This window comes from Hemicordylus capensis, chromosome 1, assembly GCF_027244095.1.
Source record: "Hemicordylus capensis ecotype Gifberg chromosome 1, rHemCap1.1.pri, whole genome shotgun sequence".
Taxonomy (NCBI): domain Eukaryota; kingdom Metazoa; phylum Chordata; class Lepidosauria; order Squamata; family Cordylidae; genus Hemicordylus; species Hemicordylus capensis.
In genome coordinates, this window is record NC_069657.1 from 407,126,104 (window position 1) to 407,147,628 (window position 21,525).

The window sequence follows — 21,525 nt, forward strand, 5'->3', positions numbered from 1 at the left end:
TGAACTGAAAAATGAGTATATTTTTCATTGTTTTTGAAAATTATTCACTTTATTCAAGCCCAAACTGAATCAGACCCAGGCTCTTAACAGACTGGTACTCATTCTTCAGTTGCCAGAATTTCTTTAAAGAACACTTGGCAGGAATATCATAAATTCCTGAACATGTTAAAGCACTGGTCTTTGTGGACTTTATGCATACATTTCCAAACTAATCTGAGCCAAAGTGGTCCAGTAGCTACAATGTTTGAAAATCCATTCCCAAATCCCTGCTCAGTAATAAAATGGAGGTGGGCAAATCTCTGCCTCTCAGCTAAACCTACTTCACAGGACTGCTGCAAAACAGAAATGCTGACCTGGGCTCTTCAGAGGGCTTTCAAGAAACAAATATAATCAATAAACCTCTCCTCCTCTTGGTATTAGGTATGAGATTACTGCCAACTAAAATACTGAATGCTATCAGTATGCAATTCTATGCTACCAGTGTGGCCAATTCACTGAGCCCTTTCTCACCATTGGAGAGAAGGGGCTCGAGGGAGAATGGGGAGAAAATCTTGAAAAGCTTACCTCCTCGCAGACGATGATCTGGTCTGGGCGTGGAGATTGCACATCCAGACATGCAGCTGCCTTCTCTGGCAGTGCAGAGGGCCGTGTGTGTGTGTGTGTGTGTGCACATGTGGCCCCACCCCCCAGAACTCCCATAATGCATCACACAAGTGTGCAGTGCATTATGAGGATTCCCACAACACCAACCGGGAGACCTGAAGTTTCTTAGCCCCAGCTGCAAGCAGACAGGGCTGGCAGACAATTAAAAAAAAATGGGGCTAAGGGAGCACTAGGTCCCTTAACCCCATTTAAGAGGGTGGCTGGCTTGGCGGGTTTGCCACCAAGGTGCTGCCGGGATCAGGTGTCATCCCGTTGGTTCTCACATGGGGGCAAGACCAGGCTTGGCTTCGTTAGCCCAGTTTTGCCTGTGCGTGATAACAGCCTCATTATCTCAAACTGATCCTTTGAAATCATATCTTCAGACACCTGGCAGGATGGAGCTTGTTGCTCCATTTGTTCCTCTACAATTTCAGCCCTCCTGCAGATGTTGGCCTACAACTCCCACAATCCTTGGCTATTGGCCACTGTGGCTGGGGATTATGGGAGTTGTAGTCCAAAAACAGCTGGGGGGCCTAAGTTGAGCAGGCCTGCTCTACAGCATCCTCTGGCCTTTAAGTCGTCAACAGTTAACTGTGGTGGTTGTGGTGTTTTTGGTTAATCCATTCCTTGATCCAGGCCAGCTTTTGAATGGGCTTGTATTCCACTCCTAGAGTGGAGGTGGAGCTAACAAACAGCTAGCAGCAAGAGCACAGAAAAGCAGGCTGCACTTGCCTCTCTGTACATACTATCTGTTTCATTAAACTGTTAACGTTCCTGATTCAACTCCACTGCTTTATACTTGCATACCACAATTCTTTCCCTTGGATTCTACAGTGGTGAGCAGTTGGGTTGATGCTTAGATGCTTTTTGGAGTACAGTACTGTGTGTGGGTCCTTTCCTTCAGACACACTGCCACTCCCAGATTATCACTGTTCTGGAGTAATGGTCATATGGAGATATGAAGGTTCCTTATATGGTCCATCTTGTCCAATGTTGAAGCTATTCTCACGATGGGGGGAAACTGGGCTAAAGAAGCCCAACCCGGTTTTCCCCCATCGTGAGAACAAGTGGGCTCGTGGGTGAGCCCAGTGGTTCTCTGGCGGCTAGCCCACCAAAGTAGCCCTCCCCTTAGCCCAGGTTAGCAGAGCAAGCATTCCGCTAACCCGGGTTTTCTGATTGTGTGCTGCCACGATGCAGCTCCATGCCATGGCGACACATGAGGAGTCCCCCCCTGTTTGGAGGTCTCTCCAGGATGCCCTGCGTGCTCACAAGGGGCATCCTGGAATGTCCGGGGGTCGCACAGCCCCTGATCCCCACTGCCCCTGTCACCTCTGTGACGGAGCCAGCAGTCGTGTGGGCAGCCAATCCGGCCAGCCAGCTATGAGCGGCTGCTTGTCTACAGAGAGAGCGGGCTAAGTCCGCTCTCCCCGCAAAACCCCCTCAGGTGCTTCACACCGATCATGTGAAGTGCCTCGTTGTCTGCTTTGGCTGGCAATGCTCTTAATCATATAGTCAAATCAGCTGTCAATAGAAGCGGCCATACAGAGTCAGAGCATTGCTCCATCTGCCTCAGTATTGTCTGACTGGCAGCAGCTCAACAAACTCTCTGGCAGGAGTCTCTCCCAGTCCCAGGCCCAGCTGGAGATGCCAAGGGAGTTAACCTGAAACCTTCTGCATGCAAAGCAGATGTTCTACCACGGAGCTATGGCCCCATCCCTTAAGGGGAATATCTTATAGCAGACAGTGCTCACATGTTGTCACCCATCCAAATGCAAACCAGAGTGGACCCTGATCAGCAAAGGGGACAATTAATGTTTGCTACCACAAGAACAGCTGAACTGATGTCATTCTGTTCAGAGATCTTTAGGTGGGTGGCATTCCATATGTGATTAATCCAGGGATATGGCTCAAGGCAATCTGGAGAATTTCACATTTTCCCCCCTTTGAGGTTTTTTTAATCATAGTATATTCTTCCACTTTTCTTTAAAACATTTCAATAACATTTTCCCCAATAATATATATTTGTAGCTTTGCAAGGGAATTCACAATCATTTCCCGTACCCTAGAAGAATGAACCTGAGGGTTCCCATATTGTTTGCCCTCAGAAAAGCCCTTTCCTTCACCTTGCTAATCCAGTTCTTTTCACGCTGCAATCTTCCTTAGTGCTGGTCTAATTTGGGCACCACTACTCAAATTAGATTCAATTATTAGTGAAGCAATTCATTCAGAAGACAGAATTAGTGACGGGTTACTGTCCTTTTCTTTATTTTTAAATCTTGCATTCTTTATTTCTCCCCTTGACATGGGCATGTACTAAGATCATTGTGTTGCAACTCAAACAGATTTTTAGCGTGAACTTGCTCTGTAGGTGACTGTGTCACAGAAATGAAGCTAATTAACTGGAGCCCCAGGTTTTAAAAAAAGTGTGTGTGTGTGTGTGTGTGTACATACTGTATATATATAATCCCATGCAACCATCTAGGAAAATAATCAGCTTTGGCTCATCTCACACAGGATCAAGTGAGGGATTTGATGGTAAAAAGACATTTGCTCTATGCAAATATTATACATAGGAACATAGGAAGCTGCCATATACTGAGTCAGACCATTGGTCTATCTAGCTCAGTGTTGTCTACACAGACTCCCAGTGGCTTCCCCAAGGTTGCAGACAGGAATCTCTCTCAGCCCTATCTTGGAGAAGCCAGGGAGGGAACTTGGAACCTTCTGCTCTTCCCAGAGCAGCTTCATCCCCTGAGGGGAATATCTGACAGTGCTCACACTTCTAGTCTCCCGTTCATGTGCAACCAGGGCAGACCTTGCTTAGCTAAGGGGACAAGTCATGCTTGCTACCACAATAGGGATGCTGTACTTGTGTGCAGCACAGGAATTTAGGAAGCTGCCTAATACTGAGTCAGTCAATTGGTCCATCAAGCTGATTATTTTCTACTCTTATTTATGTATTACTTTCTTTTTCTATGTAAACTACTTTGAGAACTTTGTTTGAAGAGTGGTATATAAATATTATTATTATTATTATTAGTAGTAGTAGTAGTAGTAGTACTCTGACTGGCAGTGGCCAAAGCATGTTTGGAAATAGAGAGTGAACAGAGAGAAATTTTTCTCCGTCTCTCATAATACTAGAGCCACCTAATGGCGCAGTGGAGAAGCAACTTGCCTAGAGAGCAGGAGGCTGTTGGTTCTAATCCCCACTGGTGTGTTTCCCAGAATATGGGGAACTCCTATATTAAGCAGCAGCGATACAGGAAGGTGCTGAAAGGCATCACTTCATACTGTGCAGGAGAAGGCAACCTGAGCGGGATCTGTATGTTTATTGCAGTCACTGACCAGATTAACAAACAATAACAAGTAACAGTATTAATAAGAAAATTCAAAAATTTCAAAAGGTGAGCAGGATCTAAAATTAACTCAGTTGTCATCAGAAAACTTGTGAGTGCGCGCATGTGCGCACGCCTTAGAGGGAACACTGGTTTGATCATAAACAGCCCTGGCCAATTTATTTTAGGTGTGGTCATCTAAAGCTAACAACTGCTTGATCAAAGTGTTAATTTTCACCTCCCTGTGTCATTTTTTAAAAGCAACTATACAGTTTTACACTGCATTCACAGTTTCTGATTATATACCTTACAGGCAACAGGTTATAAAGTGTTCATTTTGTATATCTCCCTATTTCAAGCTATAAAGGAAATAATCAGAATTCCATTTTATTCTATTCTATTCTATGTGCAAGAGCCTATATGCTTAATTTGTTTCTTTCTGTGCAACACTTTGGACCAATTGAACTACAACCTCTCTGCTTGGTATGTTCTAACTATGGAAGGTGGGCCATAGGGCAGCGTACACGTATTTTGCATGCATAAAGTCCAGGGTTCAATCTCTAGTATCTTCAGGTAAAGTTGGTAAAGATCTGGGTAGTTGGTGTCAGTCAGTGTAGACAATCTTAGCTAGATGGACCAATGTTCTGGCTCAGGCAACTTCATATATGTTCATAACTAACTCAGCAGCATTAGAAAACTATTTTTCTTGTAACATGTAATTAAATAACTTTCTCCACTCAGAGTAGACTCTGAAGTGCTACATGGACCAATGATCTCACAGCATATCATGAGTATAGTTTAGCCTCTGGCAATTCTAGAATATAGCTGTGCAATTGCTCCTTTGCCTACAGTAGGATGTGCAAATGAGCGATCACGGGGGACATCCAGCTCCAGAACATTGTTAGGGTCTTCTCAGACTTCACAGGCTGGTTCAGGTGATACTTCATATGCTGGTCCACAATCGTCTGTGGAGAACTTCGCCTTCCCCACAGACGATCCAGCTGCCAGGTCTGGGAGGTTCAGAGCACATTATCCTGTGTGCCCAGACGGTCTGCTGCTTCCCCCAGCAGAGTGGAGGGGCGGGTGTCGGGATGCATAATTCCAGGCCCTGGAGCTCCCACAATGCACCACGCAAGTGCAGGGTGCATTGTGGGGATACTCCCAGCAATGAGCGGGCACCCACCAGTGTTGCATCAGCAGCTGAAAGCAGCAGGTGCTGCACACGGTCACGAAAATTGGGCAATGGAGTGCCCCTCCTCGTTTAGGAGGTGGGCTCCATAGGCAGGTTTGCTGCCAAACCGCCACCAGGATTGGATGCGATCCTGGTGGATCTCACGGGCAGCCAAGCTGGGCTTAGCTGCATGTGAGAACAGCCTTTTTGTCTGAACTGGCACAAGGCAGCTTTTTATACAGGGACAGTTAATAAGATGGCACTTTTGATACGGACTACATTATTTTGAGAAGTAAATTATTTTAGGCCTTCCCAGACCAATAGTTCTCGTATGGGAAGACAGGGCATGAGGTCTACCCAAAATATCAGGAACTATAAGCAAAAACAAGTGTAAACAATGGTGTGTGGCACATTTTAGTTTCTGTTTCTGCCCAGCAGGTTTTGGTGGGAATGCTTCCTAGCATCAGAACACAGCAAGATTGCCCTGGTGAGCTGCTGAACTTTCACATAGATTAATAATCTGAATTGCTGGAGTGATCTAGAATATGACACCACTGTCATGAAAGGAGATGATGATGATGATGATGATGATGATGATGGCAACAGCAGTTCACTAAAAATCTCATTGGGAAAAGTAATCATGGACATATTTAGATGCAAAAGTGTTGGGTCTTGGTCTCTCTCTCTCTCTCTCTTTGTTGGCAACTTTCCAGGAAATGGAGAGGTTATGTGATGCAATCTTGGCTAACCATTTTCAGCTGCTAAAGTGAAGACTGGTCTTTTGAATAAATAGCTAAAAGTGTGTATAGTATTTTCTGAATGTTACTTTTCGATGCAAGCAATTGCAGGGCTTTGCTGGAGAAATCTTATGAGATTGCATATGGGAGGCCTGGTGTCTCTGGAATAATAGGCCTGCATCATCACTAAGCTACTGCAGTCTAGCTGAACGAAATTGAGGCAGCAGCGCAGGAATATTGGACAAAGCACCTCTATTAAGGCCTACTCTAGGAGAGAAAATAGTTTTATGGAAAAAAAGGTCAAGCAGAAGAAATAATAATTTATTTGTTTTTTACTTTGACCTAATTTATTGACCAAACACATGTGGTTTCCATAAGCACAGAGTGCATCTCACTGGGATTTGCTATCAGTGTTGGGCAGAATCTACACTTCATAGACAAAACTAAGGATTAGCTGAATTCATAAAGTAACACAGACATGTCAGTTCAAGAAATTATACAACTGTCCATACCTGCTGAAATGGGCTGCATGCTGTTCTGGAAATGGGTCATGGTTGTAGACTGAGGTCAGAGTTGGGGCTAAGCAAGAGCAAGGAGATGGGGGTGGCAGGTTGGAGCTGAAGGGGCAGGACAACAGGGCTGTCATGAGAAGCAGGAGCAGAGACCTGGGAGCTGGCCCTAGAAGAGCTCTTGTCATAGAGCTATCACACCAGCAAAGATCTAGCTGTAAATGCAAAGCTTACACAGGAGCCAGAAGCCCCACCTCTACCTGGAGCTCAGTCAGGCCCTGAACATGTCAAGCAAGTACCTGAACTGGCTCCTCCCTCCTCTCAAATAAGCCCAATGGGTGGGAGACCTTGAGCAGCCAAGTAGTAGAGCTCATTCCTGGCTCAGTGGTGCCTCTGTTCCTGGGATCTCAGGGGAGATGGGGGTAGGATTTCAGGAATGGTTAAGGGATCCGAAGCACTAGATCCTCAGTATTTCCATTTTCCTCCAAAAGAGTTTCTATACTCCTTTGAGGTGAGCTTTGATTGCTCAGGGGTAGTGGGTGGGTGGGGGGTCCCAAAGGGGGTTTGCTGCTCCTTCTTTTCCTCTTCCTCCTCTGAGGAAGCCTTGTCAGGGTCTGGATATGGCATATGGCTAGGGTCCGACGGTGACATATCCTTTAACATGAAAAATTTGGACATCTCAGAATTTCCTGCTATTTTGTGGGGTAGGGAAAGGCAGCTGTTTTAATTCCAAACAACATAATACCCTGTTTCTTTTTGCTATGTTTTTCCATTCTCACCACTTTCTATAGGCGTCTGCAGGCTTTTTTCTGGGGCGGGGGGGGGATATACACAAAGTATGTCAATAGAAATAAAAACATAACAGGATGTTGTGTTTTGATTTCTATTGACATACTTTGTGTATATCCTGCCCCCTGCCCCAAGAAAAGCCTGATTGAGAAACATAGCAAACAAAGCAAAAAGAAACAGGGTATTATGTTGTGATTTAATCTTTGGAAAACTTGTATTGCTTAAAGGAAGTGGAAACAAGTTTGGATAAGTAATGAACATCTCAAAATGATTTCCTTTTTTTCAGGCATTGTATTTTGTATTTTGCTATTCTTGAAGCACTGAGAGCAGTTGAGGGGAGAGGGCTTTTCAGGAGTGACTCAGAAGGATTCCTCTAACCCCAAGATCACTAAGAACTCAGTAAGAAAGCTAAAGGAAGCTTCTGGTCTATATACAAATCAAAAAGATTTATTGTATACCCTCCTACAGATCAGAAAATAAAGAAGATTCTAACTGCCTCATAAGCCAATGTGGTATAGCGATTAGGTTGTTGGATGAAGACTGGGAGACCCAGATTGAAGCCCTCACTCAGTCAAGAAGCCCTCACTCAGTCAGATCACTGGATGATCACTTGGCCACTCACTATTTTTCAGCCTAGCCTACCTCAAAGGATTGTTGTGAGGATAAAATGGGGGTAAACAAAACTTGAGACACTGCACATGGAGATATCTGTTCTGTCCACCATCTCTCTCTCTCTCTCTCTCTCTCTCTCTCTCTCTCTCTCTCTCTCTCTCTCTGACCAACTTTACAGGCTGTTGTGAGGGAAAAGATGGCTTTTAAAACTCTAGAGGCTTTTAATCCAGTCTAGAGGTTTTTAATCCAGCAAGCATGGCTGCTTGATTTCCTGCATTGCTCTGTGCGTCCCATAGTGATACTGGATCTCATGACCAGCCTAATATAGGCTAGGGCAGCTGAGCCTGGGTTAGGCTGCTCGTGAAGCGTCGGGATCCTCGTGGATCCCGGTGCTCCCATGCAGCCTGACCCCTTTACTAAACCTGGCTGTTCACATGCAAGAGCACCCTTAATCCAACTGCATGCAGCCCGAAGAGACACAGAGATGGGGGAATCCCCCAATGCACCATGCACGATGCATTGTGGGATATGTGGCAGCTAGAACTATGAGTTCTGGTCACACATCCCATGGACTGCTGCTCATCTGGGTGCATGGGAGGCGTACCGAAGACCTGGGGCTTGGTTGTTTAAGGTGAGCTAAAAGCAGTCTCCCTCTCCCGCATCCTCGGCAATCATGAGAATTGCCTCAATGTCTCCTACCACAGACAGCTAACCTAGAAAGACAGCTAAACACTCTGCACGTCCTCCAGCAATCTGAACACAAAACTCTCTAAAGGTAAACTTTCTCTGTCTGGAGAGTATGCTGATGCTTTGTTTCACAGAGAGTAAAGAAATTGACGTTTGCTACCATTAGTCAGCCACAGTAAACAATAGGGGACACAGACAGGGAGATATTTGTAACCTTGCAAAACAAACTGCCTATGCCTTAGGCAAGTTGCAAATTTACCCAGAGACTGGACCAGAAGAACTTCAGCCTTTTCAGGTCAGGTCAGGTTTCTAGTTTCAATGTTGCAGCTAGAGGAACAGAAGAACTTTAAAGCAAACAAGCTGTGAGGTAGGGAGTTATCTTGCATACAAAATCTGGGGCGGGGGCAGGGAGCTTCTCCCTCTTGCCCCCCATGGACTTCCATGGGGGGAGTCCACCCTCACCCCTCACTTCTCATTTTACTCATTTTACTCATTTACTCTCCCCCCCCCTTAGATTTTCAAACTTGGCTGGCCATTCAGCAGCAGAGTTAAACTATTCGAACTTCAGGGGGCAGAGAGGGAGGATGCTTGGAAGCCAACGGGCTGCCTGCTTGCAATAAAAAGGCAGCTCCTGAAGCAAGAAAGCAAAGCAATGATTGGCTGAAATGTATTTTGGTTTCAGCAATTTATTTTAAAAATACAAAATACCTGAGCAAATGTATTTTAGATACAAAATACAAAATACTTTCCTGAAATGTATCTTAGATACCAAATGCAAAAGTAATAAAAAGACGTATTTTAAATACTTGTATTTTCGATACTGCCCATCTCTGCCTGTAGGGTTTTTGTTTTTGAAACTGCCCCCCCCCTTTTTTTTGGTGGCTTTGTAAATTTCTACCTACTCCTGCCTCTCAACACTTGTACTAAGTTTACTGAATTTTTATTCATTCATTCCTTCTCCTGCATACACACACACACACACACACACTACTGTCTATATATCACCCAGGAATGCACCTGAAGATGTGGGGCATATAAAAGGTGTGCAGTGGTGTCTCCAAAAGGTCATCTTTTCTCTGTCTCCCACAAACCCCTGCTAACTTGGCAAAGAGACTCCTTTTAACATGGTGATTCTCTATTTAGCAGGGGGAGAGTAACTGGCCCTATCCACCCCCAGCACAGTACCTCCAGTGACTGTTGCTGGTGTCTATCTAATGTGTCTTTTTAGATTGTGAGCCCTTTGGGGACAGGGATCCATCTCATTTATTTATTATTTCTCTGTGTAAACTGCCCTGAGCCATTTTTGGAAGGGCGGTATAGAAATCAAATAAATAAATAAATAAATAAATAAAATAATAAATAAATAAATAAAAACTTCATGAACTCCACAAGAAACACTGATTTTGACATCTGAGGAGTTTAATCCATGAGTAAATATCATTTTCTATCCCACACAACAGTTGTCTCATGCAAATGGATATGTATCACATTGATATGCCTTGAAGGTAGGACACATTATACCAAACCTTATTTATACAATGGAGTTGTGAAATCTCTCGAGTGCCCAGAGAACACTCAGACAGCTGGGATTACAGATTAAGAGAGGGAGAACAATAGGAGAATACTGTCAGCTGAATATTCTTGTTTTGGGCTTGCAGAAAACAGCAGCTTATAACAAAAATGTGAAAGGAAGCAGCTCAAAACCCCCTGTGCACAACAGTGTAATCAAAGAAGGCCTTGCTCTGTATGGGCCAATCATTATTACCAGAGATACAATTCCCAAAAGGCTCATTCCAGAATATGCACACAGACTTCCATGAGATGACTTCAGTGCTGTTCCAGGAGAAGCATTCCAAGACAAAGCAGAGAGTAGCAAAACAGATACTGGCCCTGAGTTCACTGGATAGCACATTGTGTTGGCTGAGCAAGAAATCTGCAAGTCCACTTTCCATTCAGTCAGCGCAAGGAGCTGTTGCGTGTGGACAATATGGGATACTTCTCATCCCATTTCCCTGCAAATGGACTTGTTATATCCACAAAAAATACCCTCAAAACAAACAAGACAAGCCTTGATGGTTTGAGTCAAGCATGAGTGCAGAAGCAGGCATGATGCAACAACTGATGCAGTGCTCATTGGCACCAACATCAATAAAAAGTACTATAGTAGATCACTGATTAAGCTTATTTCAGCCAAAAAGAAGAAGTTGTTTAGATCAGCGCTTGACAAATCGCAGGCTCCAGAGAGCTGTATCACCTAGAAATTTAACAGTGCCATGCGTAGACTAGGATATTCAGAATTAGAGTTATTTAATAAAACCTTTATTTGTCCTAGACAGCCCTGTTTACATTTGTTTGTTTTTATCACCTAAGGCCCCTTGGTGGTGATTTGTAAAGCGGACACAGAGAAGCACATTTACCACCATGCTCCTCCACAATGCCCATCACTAAGTGCAGAAATTTTGTCAAGTGTCCGTTGTCTGGATCCCAACATTTGGGGCTGTCTCCAAGATTAGAGTAAATTTGTCAAGGGTTGGCTTAGATAGCAAATTCTTGAAGTGTGGAATCTCTGACAATGACTGATGATGAAGATAAAATGCACTACAAGCCAACTTGAAACATCTACATTGGCTTCGCCCCTCAATTACTACTTCCTTCATGAAGTACAAAGGCAGATTAACCTGGTTCTGTCAACATGTGCAAATCTCTCTTTCTGCCATGTTATGTTCAGTTATATTCCTGCAGTTTGAGCCCTCTCAAAATATTATGAAGCATGGACTTCCAGAGCCATCATAGTGGCTATAGATATAGATATAGATAGTTCCTTAGACCTCTGGAAGTCTAAGGAAGCTCTAACAACAGAAGACATATTTATGGATAAAAAGCAAATTAATCCATATACAAAAGTTCACATAATTTTTAAGACTAGGTTCTCAAGTGAGTACCAGCAGAAATGGTTTGGTACTCACAGATATCAGACATCTCACTAGCTCCTCCTCCTCCATCTCCATTACCACCACCTCGGTGGCACCTCCCTTTGCTCACCATGGCCAGCGCTCGCCATCCTCACCGCCACTCGTATCACCCTCAGTGCTCCTGCTGCCCTCGCCATTGCTTGCCAGTGGCTCTCTGGGCCTCTCAGAAGTGAAAAGGCCCTCATTCCTTTCTGCAGACAAGAACAGGGCCTCTTTTGCTTCTGAGAGGCCCGGAGAGAAGCTGGCAAGCAGCAGTGAGTGAATGGTGATGAGGGTGGCAGCAGCCACAGTGAGGGCGGCCGGCAGGAGGAGTGGGCAGGCTAGCAAGGCGGCCCCAGATGGTACACATTTGAGCATTTTTTTGGAACATTTGGGGTACTCTTTTACAAATTTTTGGTACTCATGAGTAAGCATACATATTCCTGCCCATGCCCATATAGCTGATTCAAAAGCCCAGATGACTATGATCAGTTCTCCAAGAAATCTTTGGAACTATTTGAGTAAGAGACCAAAGGATCTACACTGAAGCCTTGGGCTACCCACGGAGCTAGTTGCCTGTCTCTCAAGGAAACAAATAAATTGTTGAGAGGGAGGGATGTGGACCAGTGGCTCAAGTCTACAAGAAAAACTCCTATCTGTCTTTGGCAACAATGGAAGAAATTTCAGCGATTCCTTCTAACAGCAAAGTGAACCTGGAGTTCTGCCTAATACATGCTAGGCAAAATAAGTTCTGCTGTTTAACTGGCACCCAGTGAGGTCCCTGTCCCCAAAGGGCTCACAATCTAAAAATGAAACATAAGACAGACACCAGCAACAGCCACTGGAGGGGTGCTGTTATGGGGATGGAAATTGGAAGTCAGGTTAGAATCCTTTACTCCCCCTCTCTAAAGGAAATTGGAAAACTCAGGTGATGCAAACAGCCACCTGTAACCCCCAAAGTATCTGCTGAGTAAGCCTCTGTGTTTCATTCTTCTCTCTATGTGTTTATGGGGTACCAATTAAACTAACAGCATAATCCTCCCAAGACATTGTGCTCCATTCTGCGATTTCCTTCCTAAAGACAGCAGAGACAGCTCACCGACTAACAGGGGATAAATGAGTTCAGGATTAATATGCAGGAGCTTTATTTGTATGACTGGCAGTCATGCATGAGCCAAAATGAAACTAGTTTGAGCCCTGGACTGAAGGAAGCATTTGCAGGGCTGACAGTCTGAACAGCTGCAAAAGTGAGGGGGGTGGGGGAGACACTTCCACATTTCAAAGCAGAATTACATTATAAAACTCTTGCATTTTCATTGTCGTCCTTCCTGTGACTGACCCTTCAACATTTTCTCCTCTTTGAGGAGCAAGTGGAAACAATTAGATTTCAACGTCAGCCTTTGCCAATAAATTCTCTTCTTTTCCTCTTATTGCCTTGTCTTCTTCCTCCAAATCAAGTTACCTTTCCAGTGCCTGCTAGACAAAACCCACTTAGAGAGGAATCAAAATGAACAATCAGCCTTGCGAATGTGAAACCAGCACTACACTGCAATATGTTTTATCGTCAAAGGGATGCCAGCTTTGTTCCTTCTCCTTGTGAACGTTTTTGCTAATGTTATCTGCTCTGCCTCAAGAGGATGCCATAGAATTATCGGCTTCTGGGTGGGGAAATGACCTTTGGTAGAATGATTCCTGCAGCCCTCTGTTCGGTTCACAGATCTTACTTGCCAGCACACACACACACACACACACACACACACACACACACACACACACACAGAGCCTTATTGTGACCCAATCCTGCATCTTTATGCAGGTTTATTCTAACAGATATTAGGAAGTTAACTGAATATGGAGGAAGAAAACAAGGCAGTCTCAGAAATCAACAGGGATTGTGTAGACAGTACAAAGCAAAGGCTCATTGTGTTTCAATCTAATTGCTTTCACTTATCTCCAGAGCAGCCGTCATCTGAGATTGTTTTTGTGGCCATAAGGGAGGCCTATAAAATCCATCACTGGCCACAGGGTTATGTTTGTGTCTTAACAATAACTTCTTTTTAAACGTATAAGCAATAGAGCCCTGAGTGAAGGCTTAGGAGACCAAGTGCCAGGTGGCAGCAGAAGATTCAACCACTCAGCCAACATGGAAACCCTAATTAAAGAACATTCTTAAGTTACTGCATTGCATGACCAACCACCCAAGCCCTGACTGGCTCCCAGCCTGGCCCACTGGCTGGCTTGCTTACCTGTATAAACCATCCTAGGTTAGACAGCCAGTGCTAGGAATTGTGTTGTACCCTCTAAATCATGATTTCCTGTGCAGAACTACAGTACTTGACTCTTTCTGTTATTGACTCTTGTTTCTTCATTGCTTTCTTTAGCCTGCCACAGAACTCTGAACATTTCCCTATGCTTTAGCTTGTGATCACAGAACTTGCCTAATCCCAAAAGCTGGTTCAGGTTCTGGGACCACCAACCCAACTCCACTACCATTCTCAGGGCCATCAAAGCTCTGTTTTGGATTCCAACCTATCAACTAAGCTCTATACCAGCAATTTATTGCAGCTGGGGATGATGGGAATTGTAGTCTAGCAACAGCTGGAGAGCCTTAGGTTGGCCATGCCTGCTCTAGACTTCTGGGTCAGGATGCACAGAACTGGTTCGCGATCGAACCAGTCTGCCCAACCAGGCTGGTTCGAGCAGTTCAACTGCGAACCACTCTAAACTGGTTTGAGCTGGTTTGTCAGCTCAACCAGCCCAGCCAGTGGGTTCAACAGAACTAGTTCGTGGAGTGGTGGTTTGTTTCAAATTCAGTTCTAACCAAACCCCACTACCAGTCCATGCACAATTCTGCTTTTGAGCACAAGTCATTCCTCAGCTAAAGACCTACTAAATGGTGTTAGACAAATACTGATGCCTCACTCTCAACTCCTTACATGTAATGTGGGATGTATAGTTGACCAATAAACTAGCTTTGAGAAAGAACAGAAAAATGATTATACAATGCTGTTGATTTGGGCGCATGACTTGCATTCAAGAGGTCATACAATGCCATACAATGTGAGGACAGCAGTACCTTTAACACCAGTGAGACAGTAATAAGACTGTACTGCAGTGGTAGAACATCTGCTTTGCATGCAGGCTCAATCCCTGGCATTTCCAAGGTAGGGCTGGGAAGGAATCCTTCCTGAAACCTTGGACAGCCACTGTCAGTCAGTGTGGATGGTACTGACCAATGGTAGGACTCAGTAAGTCAGCTCTCCGTGTATGTTAAGCCTACTAGTTCAGTAGTCGCACACATACTTTGGTCCCTAGTTTGCTCCCTGAATTTCTTGTCATGATCTAGGCCCTAAAGGGGCAGTCCAGTGTTGTACAAGACTGGTATCATCATGACCAAGAACCATGCAGACAGCTCTCTGGGTTTCCAACACTTTAATGCTATATGTGTGAGGTTATATCATACATATATTTTTCCTCCGGCTGGGACACCAGCTCATTCCTTCACTGATGGGCTTTCCTTCCCCCTGGTAGCCAATATCTCATGAGGATGCCTTAGCCAGTGTTTGGGGTGTAATCCTTCTGTGATATCCTCCTGAGTGAATGGGTAATTGCCCATTGCAGTCCCTCCATAGGCCCCTTTGGCCCTGCCACCTCCCAGGGCCTCCGCCTATATAGGTAAGCCGGGCCCTTCCTCCCAATTGCAGCCCTGCCCCTCTCATGCTTGCCACATTGCAGAAGTCTTGCTAGAGCACAAGCTGGCCTGGTGCCTTTCCAGGGTCCTAGGGCCTGCCATGTCCTGTGGTGCTCTCTGTGCCCAGCCAAGGCAAATGGGTTGCTGCACAGTGATTTCCACAGGGCTCACATCTCCAATTATAGGATCTCTGGCAGCAGATCTGAGATGGACCACTGCTTCAGACTACGGAGAGCCCTTGATAATCAGCATAGATTATATTAGGTTAGATGGACTAATACTGGGGTAACTACTTGGCTTCATATTGTAAATTACACTGTATAAATACGAATATGACAAATTTGCCACCGGCTCGTCTGGTGGCTACTCAGGGACGGGCCTTCTCTGTTGCTGACCCAAGGCTTTGGAATGAACTCACTAGTGAAATAAGAGCCTCCCCATCTCTTGACAATTTTTAAAAAGTCTTTAAAGATGCACCTGTTCACCCAGGCTTTTAAATGATACTGTTTTGATTGTTTTTAATGTTATTTTAGAAAATTGTTTTAAAAATTTTAAATTGTCATATTTTTAATTTCTTGTTTTTGTTTTTAACTAATGTTTTAATGTTGTTTTTATTTTGTTGTAAACCGCCCAGAGACGTAAGTTTTGGGTGGTATAAAAATATGTTAAATAAATAAATAAATAAATAAATCGCTTTTCAGCCAAAGCTCCCAAAGCGGTTCACATAGATATAAATAATGAATATGGCTCCCTGTCCCCAAAGGGCTCACAATATAAAAAACCATAAAAACAGAAGATAGACACCAGCAACAGCCACTGGAGGGATGCAGTGCTGGGGATGGATAGGGCCAGTTGCTCTCCCCCTGCTAAATAAATAGAATCACCACTTATTATTTATTATTTATTTATTATTTATTTGCTTTCTATACCGCCCTTCCAAAAATGGCTCAGGGCGGTCTACACAGAGAAATAACAAATAAATAATAAATAAGATGGATCCCTGTCCCCAAAGGGCTCACTTTAAAAAAATGCCTCTTTGCTCACTTAGCAGGGGACTCTCTGTACACAATGTTGCAGAGAAATCAGAGGAAGCAACTATAACTGAGAAACAAGAGTTCGATATTTATTGCTAAATAAACATAGGCTAAGAAAACAATAAACTGTCTCATATGCATAGAGAGGGAACCTCTCAGTCTGAAATTCAAGAAAGCAAGCAAAACCCCAAGCCAGTACATGGAGACAAAACATACAGGCAACCATGTCTAGTATAAGAACTGAGACAAACGCTATGGCAAAATCCCAATACACAAGATAGTGCTAGAAACTATAAAGAATTGGAAAGATCAGCTTTTTAGTGAGCAGTCCCCAAAATTCGCAGATTTCATTTTTCTATTTAGCTCCTTCCCCCCCCCCCCACCGTACTCTTTGCATTTCTCCCTCATTTATAATCACTGCCAAGCCAAGACAAGCATGTCACCAGCAGAAACTAGCAATAGTGGCAGCAACTGTGTATCTATAAAATCAATGGGCCATTTGGAAGGTGGAGGTCAGCAGGGCTAGCATATGGAGCAACAAAACTGTGGAACGCTGGCATGTCTGAACTCATTGGGAGGTGTCTGCTACAGATGGCAGAAACCCAGAAGCAATCACGAAGAATTCTTTTGGCTTTGGGCAATGTATCCCACTCACTGCTAGATTCCCAGCTTGCCAAGCTGGAGTACATGACTTTATTCCAGGAAACACACACACACACACACACACACACACACACCCACCCACCCACCCATATAGGGCATACAATGTGAATGATTTACAGTGTAATTTTGTCTCCACAGTATTGTTGCTTTTGCTAGCGTTTATTTATTAGAACAGAATTCAAAAGGCAGTATGTCATTTTTTTTTCTGCACTGGTAAGAGAGCAAGAAGCTCCATGGAAGAAACACTTGGAAAGAACCCAAGAGATATTGGGTATCCTTGAGCAGGATAAATATCTGGATATTTATTTTGGGATGGCTTTTTGCATGGCAAACCAATCTAGATGGTATCTATAGAATATGAAAGGCTTGCACTGGTCTGTGGGAGGAGAGCTGGTCTTGTGGTAGCAAGCACAAATTGTCCCCTTTGCTAAGCAGGGTCCACCCTGATTTGCACTTGAATGGCACACTACATGTGAGCCCTGTAAGATATTCCCCTTAGGGGCTGTGACTGCTCTGAGGAAGAGCACCTGCAAGCTTGCATGCAGAAGGTTCAAAGTTCCCTTCCCAGCATCTCCAGATAGAGGTGAGAGACTCCTGCCTGTGTAAACAATATTAAACTAGATGGACCAATAAGGGAGAAGAGCTGGTCTTGTGGTAGCAAGCATGGCTTGTCCCTTTAGCTAAGCAGGGTCCACCCTGGTTGCATATGAATGGGAGACTTGATGTGTGAACACTGTAAGATATTCCCCTCAGGGGATGGAGCCGCTCTGGGAAGAGCAGAAGGTTCCAAGTTCCCTCCCTGGCTTCTCTAAGACAGGGCTGAGAGAGATTCCTGCCTGCAACCTTGGAGAAGCCGCTGCTAGTCTGTGTAGACAATACTGAGCTAGATGGACCTATGGTCTGACTCAGTATATGGCAGCTTCCTATGTTCTTATGATATAGCTCTCTAAAGAGTCTAAAAGCAGGCACAAGCAGGCAGTAGTGCCAACAGTAGTGCCAACAGGGCAGTCTCTTCTTGAACTGCAGTGACTGCAAGAACTGGGCCAATTCTGTGTATTTCCTACAAGGATTCAGGCACATGAAAGCAGGTACATGAAAGACATGTATGTGGCATGCAAGTCCAAATATGACTGCATGAAGGAAATTGGGGCGGGGGTGTGCTACAAAATGTGTGAGGCAGCTTTAAAGACACGGCAAAGGGAAACTGAGGAAGAAACTATGCTCCCCACAACCTTTCTTCAAATCATCTTTCAACATTCCTTGTTCCAGCATAAGCAAATGTAAAGCCGTAGAGTGTTACGATGCTGGTTCAGACAATTACCCATAAAATCTCGGTATAGAATCATGGAATTATGGGATTTTAGGTCATCTAGTCCAACGCTCTGCTCAGTGCAGGAAATTCGGAGCTGGAGCCAGGGCCAGATTAAGCTAGTGTGGGGCCTGTAGCATATGTTATAAAGGTGCCCTAAAAATTTTTTTTAAAAATTCACATAAATATTAAAACATAAATTATTTACTTGCATAGTAAAGTAACTCAATTTTTTCATTTGCTGTACAGCCAGATAATACAACAAATGTCTGACACTTCAGTAATACTGTTACTTAGGTGTCAAAATACTATTATGTAGGTATCAATTTCAAATGTCAAAAGTAAGAAAACTACAATTTAAAAGTTACATTTTCTAGATTTAGCATGAGCAAATGTGTTGATGATACTGGAAATTTCTATTTCACACAGAAGTTCATGTTCAATGCTCATTAGAGTGAGATTGTTCAATCTGTTTTGACCCATGGTGCCCCTTGGTTCATTTCCTTTTCAGATTTGAAAATAAGTGTTCTCCACTGCAGTTGGTAACCATGAGTGGCAAATAGATGCACAAGGCATTTTCTACTTTTGGAACGCATGCACTCAGCAACCAACTTGAACTAGGAATAGTGTTCTGAAAATTATCTGTTTAGTTGCTTACTGAAACTCATTTCAATTGGGAAATACAGGTTGAACCTCACAGTCTAATCCGAACTTGTATGTTCCTGAGCTGGTTCGGACTACCAAAAATCAGGGGGTGGGGGATGAGGAATCATGAACTGAGTCATGCCACATAAAACTGTTGAAACATCCACCACATCTTTTCATCACTAACCACATCCACACCACTCTCTCACATCACACCACACTTTTACATAACACTTATCAGTCTAAACATATACTTAACTAATTCAATAAAGTTGCACATCAGTCTAAACATATACTTAACTAATTCAGCCCTGGAGTCGCACATCCCTTGTCGCAGGCTCACCGTGGTGGTGCACCCTCCAGCGGCATAACAGAGCACGCTACAGCAGCTTGGGAGATAGCACAAAGGACACCATGGCTGCACACGACACAGCAACTGCGGTGAGCCTGCACACGACACAGATCTGCACACAACCCAAAATCTGTTTCACAATACAGCCACTGTGGTGAGCCTGCACACAACACAGCAAGGAGCCAGCCAATACATGCCTGCACACACACACAGAACCCACAACATGTACCATGCAGCATTCAGCTCCCCTGACATGTAAACAACAGCATTGCCAGAGCATGAGAATACGGTGAGATGCCAATTTCACCAGACAGCTTGCAAGCTTTTAGTGTGGGGCCCTCGAAAATGTGGGGCCCATAGCATATGCTACTTTTGCTAATAGGTTAATTAATAGGTTAATCCGGCACTGGCTAGAGCATCACCAACAGATGACTGCCTCACCCAGAGGTAGCAAACCTTTGGCACTCCAGCTACTGTTGAACTATGTGCAGCTTGTCACTGACTACAATCCCAAGATCTGTTTCACATTAACTACCTCCAAGCCAGGTAGCCCCCTTCTGAGTCTGTGCATTTGATTTGTTTAGGCCTGAGTTCAGAACCTAGCATTCATCTCTGTTGAGTTTAATTCTGTTAGCTTCAGCCCAGATGACACATTAGAAGGGATAGCTATCACCTCAGAATATGGGGATAAACATTCAGAATGTCCTTGACAGAATGGGAAACTGAAAATTTGATGAGGATTCCTCCCACCCCTTCATCTAAGTCCATTCCTAGTTCTGAACTTCCTCACAGTTTAAAAGAGTTATGTTTTAAATTGATTAGTTCAGAAGACATAATAGGAACACATGCAGTCCAATCCAATTTTACAACAATTCCTCTTCAACTTGATTATTTCCTACGCCCACCCAAACCCTTGGACTTGTAACCCAGGGTGCTGTAGTGGTTAGAGTGCTGGACTAGGATGCAGGACTAGGATGCAGACTAGGATGCAGAAATAGGATGCAGGACTAGGATGCAGAAATAGACATAGTGGGCATAACAGAAACATGGTGGAACAGTGAGAACCGGTGGGACACTGTTATCCCTGGGTATAAACTCTATAGGAAGGACAGGGAGGGGCGCCTTGGAGGAGGGGTAGCACTGTATGTTAAAGAAGGGATAGAATCTAACAAGCTAGAAAACCTAGGTGGACTGGAGTCCTCCACAGAAACCCTGTGGGTGACTATACAAGGCCGGAAAGGAATCGTGCTACTGGGGACATGCTATCGCCCTCCGGATCAAAATGCCGACAGTGACTGGGAGTTGCAGGAGGAAATCAGGGAGGCATCAAGGAGAGGCAGGGCTGTAATTATGGGTGATTTCAACTACCCACACATAGACTGGGTAAATTCACATTCAAGTCAGGACAAAGAGGTCAAATTTCTAGATACGCTAAATGACTGTGCCTTAGAACAGTTGGTCATGGAACCGACCAGAGAGAAGGCGACCTTGGATCTAATGCTGAGTGACACCCAGGACCTGGTGCGTGATGTCAGTGTCATCGACCCTTTAGGGAACAGTGACCACAGTGCCATCAAATTCAGCATACATGCGGGGAGAGAATCACCAAGGATCTCAAACACAGACATTTTAAATTTCAAAAGAAGAAACTTCTCCAAAATGAGGAGTATGGTAAAAAGAAAGCTGAGGGGGAAAATCAGGAGAGTCACTTCGCTCCAGAGTGCATGGCGTTTACTCAAAACCACAATACTAGAAGCCCAGTTAGATTATATACCCAAAAGAAGGAAAGGTACCACTAAGTCCAGGAGGATGCCAGCATGGCTAACGGGTACCGTCAAGGAAGCCATAAAAGGGAAGAAGACTTCCTTCCGAAATTGGAAGGCCTGTCCAAATGAAAAGAACAGAAAGGAACACAAACTCTGGCAAAAGAAATACAAGGTGACAATAAGGGGGGCAAAAGGAGAGTTTGAGGAACATTTAGCCAAAAGTATCAAGGGGAATAACAAAAACTTCTTTAAGTACATCAGAAGCAGGAAACCTGCCAGGGAGGTTGTTGGGCCATTAGACAATGAGGGAGTGAAAGGGGTTATTAAGGAGGATATGGAGGTTGCAGAGAAACTGAATGAGTTCTTTGCGTCTGTCTTCACGGCAGAGGATACTGAGCATATACCTGTTCCTGAACCAAGCTTTTTAGCAATAGCACTTACATTTATATACCGCTCTATAGCCGAAGCTCTCTAAGTGGTTTACAATGATTTAGCATATTGCCCCCAACATTCTGGGTACTCATTTTACCGACCTCGGAAGGATGGAAGGCTGAGTCAACCTTGAGCCCCTGGTCAGGATCAAACTTGTAACCTTCTGGTTACAGGGCGGCAGTTTTACCAATGCGCCACCA

General features: G+C 44.2%; 1 protein-coding gene and 1 long non-coding RNA gene across 2 annotated transcripts in view; one reads left to right on the top strand and one right to left on the bottom strand.

Annotated features, from left to right (window-relative positions):
* Positions 1 to 5,901, top strand: part of LOC128349815 (uncharacterized) — a 57,896-nt gene extending 51,995 nt beyond the window's left edge. Inside the window, exon 3 of the long non-coding RNA XR_008319011.1 lies at positions 5,587 to 5,901. This is a non-coding gene — a long non-coding RNA (uncharacterized LOC128349815). The remainder of the gene's footprint in view (positions 1 to 5,586) is intronic.
* GALNT14 (polypeptide N-acetylgalactosaminyltransferase 14) overlaps positions 1 to 21,525 on the bottom strand; it is a 373,865-nt gene that overhangs the window by 172,288 nt on the left and 180,052 nt on the right. The gene's annotated exons all lie outside the window — the stretch shown is intronic.